Below are 14,486 nucleotides of genomic sequence, written 5' to 3'. Positions count from 1 at the left end.
ACAGTGCCTCCTTGTTCTTTCTTGGACACAATGAATTCTGAAGGTCTGGGGCAGGACTTTAGATCAAAGGAGTAAGTGCCACAGACATTTTATTCCACTGAACAGGATTAATACGATTTTTAAATTATCTACAGCTCATTTTCTGGTGAAACCTACTTTGCTGATTGTGGGTAATAGGAACAATTTTTGTAGAACTTTGATACCTAAGTATGGTCTTCACCTCTGTTTTGGTTTTAAAAGTATATCTGTTCAAAACAGTGTGTGTCACCCTGCATGTAATGCCGCATTTGCTTTTAAAATAGCCTGTTGCGTTTTTACTGCATGAAGTCTAAAATGAGACTAGAATAAATTTAATACTTGACAGTAGAGCCTATCACAAAGCTGCAAATGAGCTAATGACAATTTTGGCTAAGAAGGTCAAAGAGTAGTCAGGCAGAAAATGAATGCAGCACAGTGTAAAGGATCTGCTTTCTTCAGCCAGCAGGAGCTGCTGAAATAGCCTGCCCAGTTAGGAGGTCCTTTATTCTTCAAATATGTTGATCAAGATGAAGCTATAGCCAGTCAACCACTGCTAAGGGCATAAATGTGTACTAACTGGTATTCATGGGAAAACACTTTGGAGTCTCCCTTGCCCTTGAAACAAGCCTTTATAGACAAATACCAGAAAAATTCTGCGGCCAAGGAAAATGTGCAACCCAGATGGCCTGTGGAGGACAGGTAGCTACCCTGTATGTTGCTGGATGATGATCCCTAGACAAATGCATGCAACCCCAGCTTGCTATCTGTCACCGCTTTCACAAGGTTCCTTGAGATATGGGCACAAAATGAGGTGAAGTTTTTGTGACTTCGATTGCTGGCCCACTGTTTGGGCTTTGTCAAATGGCATCTTCTTGGTTATGTGCTGTGATATCTGCTCATCTTACATCAAAGTGGACATTTTCTCCATAATGGGACAGGAAGAGTCCTGATCACGCAGCCCTGAAGGGCTTTTGTAGGAAGCAATGTTGGTGCCACTTGCATACATACAGTTAATGTGGTGCACATATAGGTCACTCTTTCAGCTTGTATGTCTGGTTTTGACTGCTTCGGAAATATCTAGGATGGGTTTGGGAGAATGTTCAGCCAGGTATCTTTGTGGGTGAACTGCTTTCAAGCTGCCATAGTTTTGCATACTTTAAATTTCCTCTCTACTCTTCTGTTCAGAGATCAAAAGCACAGACTGTTTAAAATGTTACTGAGTAGTTTTCCTTCCTTTGTTAAACTGCCAATTTATTAATGTATTTGGCTGTTACCTACAGCCTCTAGTACAGCCTGATTGTCCTGTAGATGTGGACTGACTTACATACATTTGTTATTTCTTCCTATTTATATGTATATATGTACGTAAATATGTGTATGTGTATGTGTACATAGTACTTTTATATCGACAAATGTATACGTAAATTGAGAAATCAGAAATGCCAACATCGCTGACACATTCAAGTTTAAGACCTACTGTAGACTTTAATGAACAGAATTCTGTCAGGAATGAAGATTAAATGACTGGTTATTTAACATAATGTTTGCATATAATGCAATGCAGCAATACAACTTGGAGCACCAGTCCCAACTTGTACATTAACATAGCAAAGCATCAGTAAATAACTTTTCTTTAACTAGTACAAAATAAGGCATTTCGTTTCCCTGAAATGATATAAATGTTTAAACAAATGTAAATATCTTCTTGCTGAGGTCTTTCCTCTGCATTTTTTAGGGTTCTCCTTCATCTTGAGATGTGTGTGCGAACAGTAGTGTTTTATTACTTTGTGTGAATTCTCATGTCCCCCATTTAAACTCTTCACCAATCCACAAAGAAAAAAAAAAAACCAAAAAACTCCAAAACAACCCAAAACAACCACAACCCAAACAAATAAACAACTTGCCCCTCACAAAACCATACAAGGGTAATAAAGAACATGTGATGGAAACACATGGTAAGTTAGGTCATGGTCACCAGTTTTCCAGCTACACAAGGCTGTGGGGTGGGTCAGTGCAGCCCGCAGCCAGCCCCTGCTCTCAGCCTGGGGAAGGGAGCAATAGGTGGCTGTGCAAATGATTCTGCTTCCCTCCTCTCTTTTCCCGGCCATCGGCCATCTCCTGTCCCATGGGCCTGCACATCTTCCCCTTTTTCAATGCACATGTACATGGAGGTCACATCATGACATAGGTGTAACTCTTTGCTGGTCACCATAGAGGCAAAACAGAAAATGAAAATTCCAGCCGTTGTGTTTCTCCATCTTACATGAGGCAGGTTGTCTCAGCAAAAGGGTTGAGTACTGTTGTTACAAAAGGCAGAATCAGACAGGTCAGAAAAACACATATTCTCAGTTTATCATTATGCTCTTGGTCTTCAGATGCCATAGGAGGTCCCTGGGTCCATGCTGGTTACCATCATTGGCAGCCAGCCACATTATTGCCTGTAGTCATTATTGCCTGTAGTCTGTCTTCTCAACTGTAGGCTTCACCCCCCAACAGTCGCACTTCCCTGCTTCACCATGTAAATTCACTAGGGACTCCGTGTTGGTCAGATATTGCAGAGACCCTGTGGACTATATAGAAAAGTAGCAATACCCATTATGCCTATCCATGATGCAGGAAAAGTTTTTCTTATGTCATATTCACTTTATTTCCATAAATTTTCCCTGCTGTTGTAAATCATCGTATATGTTCTGATTTGAGCGCTGCTTGATTTATACTGGGTGCGAGGTACTTGCTTTATCTGTGCTGCAACAGAGAATGTGGTAGGTGAACTTGTAATTAATCAGGAGCAAAAATGGTTCATCCCATAGGTGTGAAAGGTTTAGTGGGAGCCGTCAGAGCTTTGAAAGAAGTAGTTTTGGTGGTGTTGTTTTGTTTTTTTGGTTTTTTTTTTTTAATTATTAGTGGATTTTCCCTCTCATTTTAAATTATTACAGAAGAATTGTTTGTTCTTAAACTTATTTTTACTATAGGTAACAGTTAAGCTGGGCCACTGCATTATCTATAGGAACGTGCAGCATCAAAATGCAGATGAAAGCATAAATGTTGGATATTGATACCAAGAGCAGAGGAACAGAGGCCTGTTTCCACATGAAACTGCTCTTGGTCACAGAAACTTGACAGTTTTACTTTACTGCCCTACTTCTCACTAGAAAATTCAAGTTTAAAAACCAACTGAGAGTCAAACAAGTCTGGCAGAGAGAAGCCAGAAGTAATCTCCTGCAGTAAACTTGCTTCAGGGTCTCTTTTTTTCTGTGAGGGTCTCCTATCTCTCAGACCTAAAGCAGAAATAATGACCCTTGCCATCTGATACCAATGGCCCAGATTTGTCTCCTGAAATGTCCCTGGAGAAAATGGTTTTAACATGGGTCAAACTGCTCGCTGGAAGATAGGGATTTATTGGAACAAATGTGAGTGTGTTTGGTGGAGACATGTATATCTGTGTCTGAACTCCCTTCGTGCCAGCCAGGAGGAGGAATTGCTTCCAGCATGCAACTTGTCTCATCTCACAGGAGATGTCTGACATAGATCTGGTGACTGCCTCTCCGGCCATGTCTATTCTCTCCTTTGTGTATTAAAATCCAAATGACAGCAATTACGTCACAAACATTTTCAAGGGAACGTTATTCCTATGCCTATCACCCATCCCTTTATTGGAAAAAAAAAAGGGGAGATGTAGACACCTGATGGCCTCAATACCTGCCTTTGAGATTAGCTTAGGTGGGCTGGACATCACAGAGAGGCACTGGCGGCGGTGAGATGAGCAGTTTTACTTTGCTTGGTTTGTTCATAGCTTCCTGCAGATGGATTGAGAGGAAGAAAAAGAAACAAATGCAGACTCTGCGGATACATATTAAACCAGTTACTCTTTTTGACGCGAAGTTTTGGCCTAAATTCAGCTTGGCCGCACTGACTGAAGGACTCTGTGTGCTGACTGTTGAAGCTAATTTGTTTTGGAAGAGCTGCTTGTGTTGCCCTGATTAATGCAGGTTGCTTTGCTTCCCTGTATCCTCTGTGGAAGTCAAGCTAATTTGGATTCACTGGCATCATAAAGGCCAGCAATAGTTCAGTGACCCACTTGTGTAGTCTAAGAACAATGAGTTTTTTTTCCTGCAAAGAAGCAATTCCTGGGTCTAGCTTTCAGCAATACACAGAGGGGCACTTTGAAGGCTGGAGCTTTAAGGAAAAAAGCCTCGTAAATCTGTGACATTTGCAAAGAGATCTTACTGCCTGGGGACCACTAATAAAGGACTGGCTTCCACTTTTGCACAAACATCTCATTGGTATTATTTAAAAAAAAAAAAAAAAAAAAGGCACAAAAACAAATATTTGAGTTTCAAAAATCACCTTCTCAGAGTCTTTGAAATTTCCTGTCATGCCAGCCTCTTAAAGCAGTCGCTCCTTATAAATACTATGGTAATGAAGATTGTCTTCTCCTCTTCCCTATGGGTATGCCCAAAGATGCTGACAAGCTGCCATTAAGTTGCTTAAAGCTAATCATTTTAAAACTACTGTGTACAGTCAGTTAGCACCATAATATGATGGGATTGCACCCTGACATCTCCTGCCACAGCCACTCAGCATGCTGTGAAGCTGTGGTGGACTGGCGTGGTTGAAATCTCGATGCAAACACAGCTTTGTAACTACTTAATCTCCTAGGACGAGAAGAGGCTAAATGCTCGTAAGGCAGATTCATGACCAAGATGTAATGGCAGCCTACTGCGAACTATAAGATTCAGTGTATACAATCAACCTCATGTTTCTGCTGCTTAGCTGTGTCTGTCACCAGTGAGAGTGTGGCTGAGTTTGCTGCTTCTTTGGGTAATTATCACTTGGAAGTTTTATTTGGGGGATTATGAAGCTATTCTTTCTTTTGGCTGTTTCTGCCTGTGAAAGTGATGGGAGCTGAAGTAAAGCTGCAATAGGAGCTCGAAGCTCTGTAAGGACTCCAAGCAAAAGCCATTACTGAAGTGACTGTGTAAAAACATGACTGAGCCTTAATCCCCCTCTTCAGCAGCAAAAGGAAACTTTGCTGCCATCCAGAGTCCTCATGATTCCATGCCATGATCTTCAGTTAGTAAAAGAAGTCCTCCCCAAATTGCCTGAATCTCTCAAACCCCAACCAATTTGCAGTCCCTTTCTACTTTCTGTTTCTCAGCCTGCAGCAACACTTTCACACCAGCTCCATTCTGAAATCTCTGCCTGGGCTTCCCACTAAGAACTGATTTCTTCAACTTCAAAACAATTTCTCCTCCATAGTACTTGTTTTCCTTCTTCTCCTTCCTTCTCCCATTAAGCCATATCTTTTCATTTTCACTCTCAACTCCAATCTCTCAGTCCTCCCCTGTTGATGCATGGCTGTCAGCAACACTGCTGCCTCGAACACTCCGTTCCCTTATAATGATCCTGCTAATTTGCTGGACCAGCTTGCTCAAAACCTTCCACATAGGGATGTTTGCCTGGATCACCTGTCAGATATGCTCCCACATGGTCTGTATTGCTACAGAGCCTTCAAGCAACTCATTGCTGTGTGCCTGCCCCTACTTTCAGGATCCTTTTGGCTTGGCAACCTGCTGTGGCCAGTGAGTGAGGGCAGTGTTTCAAACAATTCAATTTGTTCACCCTTTATGTTCCCTCAACAAACAGGCAGCAACAGCAGCAGCAGCAGGTGGTTGGGATAAAACTTACACTTCCTTTTTTCCTTGCTTCACTTGCTCCCTGTGAAAGACAGGCTGGGGTTTCAGATTTAAAAGCGTTTTATTTTGAAGCAACTTCTGTTTGTGCGTGGGTTTTTACTGTATTGTAATGCAGCCCATTTACAAAACAGCTGCTTACCATAGGAAATGGTGTTCAAGTCAGCGGCAGTCCAAGTGATAAATGAGCTGCATGAATGCAGCAACTTAACCTCAGTGAGGTGTGAGCAATAACATTTATTTAAACCTATCTTTGTTTTCTGTAAATAATAGATCTGTGATCAAATATTTATTGGGTAAGGGATTTTTTTAGAGCTTTGGAAGTCATGAAGGTAGGTGCTCTTGCATGTGAAGGTAAAATCTTTCAGGTTATTTGTGATCACAGCTGAACAGCTCTGCATTTGTACCATCAAAAAGAGAAAGTCGACTCCGCCAGGTGGTAGCTTAATCGTTCTTTTGTTATAAACCGTGCCCAGTAGGATTTTAGGAAGGGAAAAAAAACCCTAACTTTTTTCTATAGTGAGCTCACTTTTTATTTAAGCACAAATCACTCAAGGAGGAAATGGAAAAGGCAAGAGTGGAGGAGAAGGGAAGGATACGACAGAAGGGATAGGAGCAAATTTAGTGCTGAGGCATTCCTAATGAAGCTGCTTTGGCTGGTGAGATAAGTGGGTAACCTGTAGCCTTTACCAGTTGTTCACCTTGTCATGCAGCACTGGGACTGTATTAAGGCAAGTTGTGGGAATATTGGTTAAATTATTCATGATGGTTTGGATCCAGTGTTTCACAGGCAAGGATTTTGTGTGTGAAAGCCGAACAAGTCTGATCTGTGACAATTCAGAGATGCCAGAAGGAAATCACATACTCTCTTCTGTTTTTCTATTTCATTTGTTTAATAAAATCTCTTTCCAGGGTACAATTTCATTTTGAGGGTCAGAGATTAAAAAGCAATTTTCCCTTGCTGACAGCAGCATAAACTAGTGAGATACATTTCTCTTAATGGCCTCATTTAACAGAGAAGTGAACAGAAATCCTTGGTTACCGAGTGGAAAACCACACTTAGAGTCATCCTTGTGCCCAGGGCGGCATATGTAATCAATTGCATTGCCCAAAGGTCAAAACTTGGAGAAATGGTATTAAACTTGCCTCTTAATGGGCTAGGAATACCAGGAAGTTAGGAATATTAGCACTGGAAACGTATAGCTAACCTGGATCCATGAAAACCAGGAGCAGAAACTAAGTATCCCAGTTTGAGTCACAGCTGTATAGCCTGAAGAGGTATTATGCTGGGCTGTGAGCTTGTCAGATTTCATCAAGTAGCAAAATGGTCAAGCTTGGTCAGTGTTCATTCTGGAAACCTCTGCTGGAAATCTGCACATGCAGGTAGCAGTGTTTTGTGGTTCACTTTCTGAGTGACTCCTTTCTGGCATGGGGGCACCATCCAAACAGTGCCACCGTTCGTGAGGTATTTCACTGAGTTTTGACAATAAATTTCAGTAAAGATGCCACCTTGGTTTGCAAAGACACGGTGAAACTAATAGTTGAATTCTAGTATGGGGAGTTATATTCTGATTTCTGTGCCTTGATCTTTTATTTGATTGTCATAAGCATCAGTTTATCAGCTCATCTTTATCATAGGGACAGTGCAGGGACCCATAGTCAGTGTAGTGTTATCTCATCTGACTTGGTACTTAAAATTTAGGCAGCTAGTACCACAAGCTCAGCTTCCTTTGCACCTACCTCTGGAAGACGGTTCATCCTGCTTCTCTTAGATATAGTGCCTTAGTCTGTGATGAGGAGTACCCTGTAGGTGAACATCTTGCCTTCATGCTGATAGACAAGTACCTTCAAAAAAGTGCTTAACTACTAGGCAGCTAGGGTTTGATTTCTTTGCCTAAAAATAAATATTTAGTATCCCTTTGTGCTGAGTGAAGAATCCTGCTGTGTTTCTGGCTTCCCCTGTGGAAGTCTGTTGCGCCTCCCAAAATCACAAGTCACCTCTGCCAGCTCTGTTTAAATGTTACAGGGAACCTGGGGCATCTCAAACGGTCTGAAGTAGCTGAGAAAGTAAATTCTTATGCCTTTATTGTGTTTTAATAACTATATTGATCATGAAGGGAAAATTATATGTAGGGAGAAAGAAGTTACAGAAGATTAAATTGCTTTTCTTTCCATTTTGACAGAACCTGAAGCACTTTAATCAAAGGTCTTTTCCATATTCCTGAAAGAAATCACAGGCCTGGTAGGACACATTTGTTGTACAGCTATCAGGTCGTGGCCTGGCACTATCAGAAGTGGAGAACAGGAATTGTTAAGTACAACTTATGTTCGAGAGGATAAAAGAGAGTGAATTATACTCTCACTAAATCTGACTTCAGCAACACCCAAAGCTCTTGAAGACATTTTGGAATGAAGAATTAAAAGCATGGAGATCAGTGGGACAAAATGGGTTTTCTCTTTACTTCAAAAAAGTAATTGCATACCTTTCATTCTGAGGATAAAGGATTTCTTTAGACAAAAGTGATGAGAAAGGCTTGACTTCCTGGTCTTCAGAGAAACATTTTCTACAATTCTATCACAGAAGGATTGTCCTTATTTGGAAGATTATAGGAAAAGAGCTGCCGCTGCTAGGCCATAGCTTGTTTTTGCGTGGTCATCTCTGCTGTCTCTTCAGTTTGTTCTACATCACTGTTATGAGTTCAGGCTGGGCAGCTCAGCCCAGTCTTTGGCAGCATTCAGCCATTCCTGTATTCCTGACTGAGTTGATGTGTATGTGCATTTCTGTGAGTGATAGGCTTCCTCATCATGTTCTCACACGCAGTATGGTGACCAAGCATAGCTCTCACTGGCTTTTTAAATCAGATGGCACAGTGAGTGGATGTAGGCCTCAGAAAATCTGTTTTTAATGTCCAGACCTGTTCCACAATAATATGACATGTATCAGTGCTTCCCTTAACAGCTAAAGGAGTAAGCTTGGCTGGGTTTAGTTTGAAGTAAAGACACGGAGAAAGCTTGGCTGGGTTTAGTTTGAAGTAAAGACACCTGTCTGCTCTGCAGGGACCTACATCTGATTTGAGTGTCTAAATTCCCATTTGTGTCTGGTGGATACAGATGGTACAATTCAGTTGCACTAAACAAGCATCTAGGGCCATTTGAGATGCACTTGGGAATCCTAAATAGACATGTAAGGCTGACAGATATGAGTAGTTCCTGCTACAGGAAACCTGTGGGCTCCTGGGCTTGCAGCTGGAGGTCATCTCAAATGGCACTGGATACTTGTGTGTGGCCAACTCAATGCAGTCAATAGAGACTGGAAGAAGATTCAGCTGGCCTCCCAGTGAATGTGTACTTTGGAGCTATGTGATTCACTCCCATGTCTTTATGGGGGTAGTTGAGTGGTTCTACCATGACTAAAATAAAAGCTTAGACATTAAAGTGTATGCTAAGTGTATGCTCTTTCTGAAATCTCAGCACGCTTTTCCTGCTTGCTTCTGAGCCCTGGGTGTGAAAATAATGAAAAGGCTTTTTTCGCTGTCTGGGTGCCAGGTTGCAGAGTGATGATGCCTTAAAATGTAGTGAGGAAACAACTCACACTCAGTCTGGCTCTCTGAGCTCACCTGCAAACCAGTTCTGTGCACACCTGTCTGCAATGAGGGGCTGCCCAAAGCCTCCCAATGAGGGGCTGCCCAAAGCCCCCCCCAGCTTAAATCCTGATCTGGGAAGAAGAGAGCTCCTCAGGTGAGCGTGGAGGGAGTAAACAGCTCAGTGGGGTGTGAGCTGGCTGCAAAGATGCTTTGCTGCGTGTAGGCATGTTCCAGGGCGGAACTTGGGTGGCTAAGGGATTATGTATCACCAGCACCTGTATATACAATAAAAGATCTCACATGAGATCTGTGCCTTCATATGCCACAGTATATGTGAGGATGTGTAGCATGTCCAGTATGGATACATGCAGCTGAAGTGGTTTAGATACAGACTTGGTGGTAAGTGGGGGAAAAAGCTTGGGTGGAAAGTTGGCAGAACTGTCAGGTTTAAAGGGATGGAACTGGCTGTGTCAAGCACAGGGCAGCCCATGGCCTCTTCCCACAGAAGATTTGTGTCAATTCCTGGACAGAGACACCCAGTACATAGCTATATGCTAATAGTTGTAGAGAAGTTTGAGGGGAAAAAATAATGCTAAATATTATTCATCATATTTTTATTGGACTCTTAACATCAAGCGTGCCAGTTCTTTAAATTATGATTGATAGTTAGAAAGCATCAGGAGAACTAATTTTACCTCTTGGCTGTTGATCATAATATAGTAAACATTAGTTACTAATTAGAGAAACTTACAGTGAAAATCCTACAATTTACTTTTTTTTTAAAAAAAAAAAAAAACAAACTGGGACATAACAAGCTAAAAATCAGTGACTTATACATATTTGTAAATCTTGTCTAACATAAAGCAGATATTTTGGACACAGATTGTCTGACACAGAGACAGCTTGCTGTAGATTTTTGTTATCTAACAGAAGAGCAAAGTTGGAGCTGTAGACTCCCTGTGGACCCTCTGGTCAACAAAAGACTGGCAGCTACAGAGAGAGATATATCCAAATCTTTGTAGACTGTTAAAACAGAGGAAGCTTGAAAACATTCAGATGGGCCTTGCACTTGTTTTGTAGGAAGTTAATATTTAATTGGGTTTGGTGCAGTTGCTTCCTTTTTTGCAATTCATTCAGGCAAAGAGAGGGATATATGTAGAACCTATTGAATTAGGCTATGAAACTTATGAAGAACCAGAAACATACGTGGCCAAAAGAGACATAGGTCATACATATTCATTAGGCCCTAGTGCTTTTGTGACAGTTAAGCTTTTTTGCTACAGGATAAAATAATTTCATGGACCTCTTATATTTTTTCCCTAGAAACAGTACTGTCCAATGTGTCCCACAAATATTCCTAGGTAGTCATAATTGCAGGCAGTCCTGCCAAGTAAACCAGTTATTAATTCTCTCTTAGTAGGCTCTACAATAGTGTCTTTATCATTACTGTTGTTTGTATTTCTTGATAGACAAATCATTAGCTAACACGTTCTGTAGGCTTACTTCTAAATTACAATTAACACTGATGTAATGAAAACTTACATCAGTGATCTCAGTGCAATTCAACTAATCTAAAAATGTAGGAGATTGAGGTTGCACTTGATAAGTCTTATTATCGTTCTTGGTAAATGGGGAGAAGCTTCTTTCAGACATTCGTCCAAATGAAAATCTTCTCCTGAATATGGAAAGTACCATTTGCCTGGTTCTGCTCAGACTTCTGGCAGCATGAGTCTTCTGATGTCTATAAAGATTGTTTTGGTGTATGTAGAAAATCTAACCCTGGGCTAGTTTTAGCCTCTAAAGTTGATGCTCAGGTAGTGTAAATGTGTGCGGTTTTCTGGAATTAAGATTTTAACACCTTTTTTGCTAAAATTACAACCTAGTACAACCAGTTGTCATGGCTTGTCTTCTTGTTGATGGTCCTACAGAGGCCATCAGTAATTAACATCGGCACCAGCATATCTTTTTCTGTGTTCCTGTGTACTGTATCTAACTAATTTTTTGTCAACATCAGGAAACCACATGCATTTCATTAAATTATTTCTAGGTTCTGGTGAAAGTCCATCATCAAACTCTCTCCAAGCATGTGCTCCAAAGACAAAGCAATCCCTTTAGTGCATAGTGTGCAACATGTAAAGACATTTTTATCCACAAAAAGTGCAAGGAGAAACAAAGCTCCTGAATGCTTGTCCTGAGTTCACAAGTACGATGACAAGGAAAGCACTTCTCCTTCAGTGCGCTGCTGCCGGGGGCTTCTTGTTGTGTTGGTAAAACATAGAGAATTCATGTTCTGGTACTGTGACCCCACACGTGCAGGCAAGGAAAGTGCTTTGTTACACATGAGTGCCTCTGAAGACAACTGTGATGTCTCTGCCAGCTGGGATGGAAGCGTTAAGAGCTAGGAGTACCACAGATTGGTTTTGTCTTCCTCCTCCTTTCCTCAGTCTTTGAAAGGTGTTCGTGCCAAAGTACTCAGCACCACAAACACGAGGTCTCCAAGTTTAAGAAGCAAACGCTAGATGCCCACCACCAGGTGAACATTCTCATATTCTACTGGTACAAACATCAAAGTTCTCTTTGGTCCGATAGAAGCTCGTCCTGGAGGGCCCAGTGGAACAGAAAAGGCCAACAAAAAATGCAGAGTGCCTTGAGTAGACTTTGGGGAGGCTGATGGGTTACTGGTGCTCGTGCAGGGAGACAGTTTTAATGCCAGGCTGTACTACTGCTGTCCAGATACCTTCCTGGACTGGTACTGGGTTGACTTGTGGAGCAGATTGTGATTAAGATCTTCTGTGAAATGATTTTAGAAGACCAGGAAACATCTAAAGGAACCAGGTCCTCTTCATAAACCACAACTTGATTATTACATTTTTTAAGGTGACTGTTTAGAAGAAACAATTTATACAGTGGGTCAAAGATTAATAGCAGTTTTTATGTCACAATCAATACTGCAGTAGCTCCTTTTTTAGTGGGTCCATCTTGTGTATATTCTCCATAGCTTGCTTTTTCTCCCTAGTGAGTGACAATGTATCATTCTTTTTTTTATTTTTATAGGAACAGTGCTGTCCGTTTATGAGAAACAATTCTTGCATTCGTTCTTTTTACTGTAAAGACTTTTTTCTTACACAGATCTGAAACATATAAAAAAAAAATAAACTCTTTTTGTATTTCTTTACTCTTTAGAGTCTGTCCCAGAGGGCATTACTCTGCTCCTGAAACATTTTTTTTAAGTAGTTTAAAGAAGAGGAAATAATCTGTAACTTCAGGCTTTCACTGATATCAAAGGCACACTTCTCATTGCCATTAATGGAAGTAGAATAGAGCTCGATTCACTATGCAGGTCATATTTGCTGATTTAATACAGGTGAGTTTATTTTCTTCTAAGCAAAGTAATCTTAAATTCTACTCATAATCTCCCTTTCCCTGACTGTCTTCCCAGTTGTCTCTTTAAAAGAGAAAGGGTATATTATTGAATGTTTAGCAGTATAAGGATGTAATAACAACTGATCTCAGCTATCACACTTATATAACAGAATATGCCATGATCATATTTTTCTTCAAGTTCCTCTTTCTTTGACCTAAAAGGAATATAAATGCCATATATTCATATAACTGAATATACCTTGCTTAATTCTTTATTATTACTGGGAAAGCACGCAATGCATACAACCCCAAGACTCTGAAACGAAAAACGAAATGAGACCCTCCTGCCTTTATTTATAAATCCCATCTTTCCAAGGCATTCTGTGATCTTGATGTTATGTGGGCTGAACCATTGTCTGAAGGTGCCTGCTTCACTCTGTTGCTTTTAGAGGGAGTGTGGAACAGCTGGCTTCCTATTCTGAGCTCCTGAATTAGACATCTGAAGTTCAATAGCATAGGTCTGAACACAAATGTTTCAGAGAAATATGTAAGAAACCGTCAAGTAGACAGAAGTGTAGTACCATGAAGTTCCTTCTAGTTACTTTAATTTCAGGTTCAAAGACTCAAGTTTCTTTTTTTTTTTTTTCCCCCTGTTCTTCTTCAGTAATATTGTTGGACGTGCAACCATGCAGCTATGGACATGAAACAAAATCTCTGCTTGCTTCTTGTTCTAAATCAACTCAACACTATCCTGTCCAATAATACAGTGCATAATAAGTATTTTTTGTTATTTTGAATCAACTTTCTGCTCCAGAATACCCTTTTCTTTTGTGTTAAAACTTTTTTTTCTATTTTATTTTATATATTTATCTGTGTAATCTAACCTCAGGGATTGAGATCCTGCTGATGTTGGGCAATGTTTCTCCGTGTCTGTGCAAGATTTAAATATATCTGAAACTAGTGAAGAAACAATTGAAGTTAGTTTTTGCTCACTATTTGCGTGGCTTAGTTACCCATGTTATAGTTGTGTAAAACACAAACCTGAACATCGTAACTGGTCTCTTGCTGCTTGGCAAATAGCTGCATGTCAGCTCTGAGTAGAATCACCAACGTCCGCTGAGCTTTCAGCGATGCAGGATGATACATCTTAGCCATATTTCCTTACATCTTAACCAAAAGAAAATCCAAGTACTCTGTATCTTTGGCACAAGCGAAGAACATGAAGATAGAATTCACTATAGCTCAGTTGATGCATGGAATAGGAGTCATCTCAACTAACTTTGGGTGTATCCAATTTAGGAATGCATCACTGGATGTGTTGTCTAGATACCCTGCATATTCACTACCGGTCTAGGAAGCATTATGATTCATGTATAAGTCTATTCGAGAATGGGATCAATGATGTGATCGACTCCCACTGACTTTGAGGTCTGTTACAGTCTCAAACCTGGCCTGTGCCACATTACTCAACTCTGTGTGGATGTGTCATATACCACAGGGCATCCCATAGCCACGTGCTTGTGTTTATGTAGCTGGATTATGATCCACACTTGGTTGGACAGATCCCATTGCAGGGCAGCTTATTGTGCCACGTTATTGTTTGAGTCTGAGTTCTTACTTCAGTGATGGGTGGTGTCTGGGTTGAGATCATGTGCTTTAGGTTCCTTAAAAATATTTTTTAATGTGACTTTGGTGTGAGTCTTTATTACATTAGACTAGGAAAATTTAATGTGCTGTCTGGTGTTGGGCACTCACTGTGAGGCACGGGTCAGTTACTGAGAGTTTACAGGAAAGCAGTAGGAGTGATCTGAAAGCTTGCCAGCCTGAC

The 14,486-nt window shown here is 40.7% G+C and overlaps 1 protein-coding gene across 7 annotated transcripts in view; it reads left to right on the top strand.

Annotated features, from left to right (window-relative positions):
* Window positions 1-14,486, top strand: part of TSNARE1 (t-SNARE domain containing 1) — a 506,791-nt gene that overhangs the window by 326,259 nt on the left and 166,046 nt on the right. The gene's annotated exons all lie outside the window — the stretch shown is intronic.

The sequence above is a fragment of the Falco naumanni genome, chromosome 3 (assembly GCF_017639655.2).
Source record: "Falco naumanni isolate bFalNau1 chromosome 3, bFalNau1.pat, whole genome shotgun sequence".
In the NCBI taxonomy this organism is placed as follows: Eukaryota; Metazoa; Chordata; class Aves; order Falconiformes; family Falconidae; genus Falco; species Falco naumanni.
The sequence above is the reverse complement of the archived record's forward strand: the minus strand, read 5'-3'. Positions and strand labels throughout refer to the sequence as shown.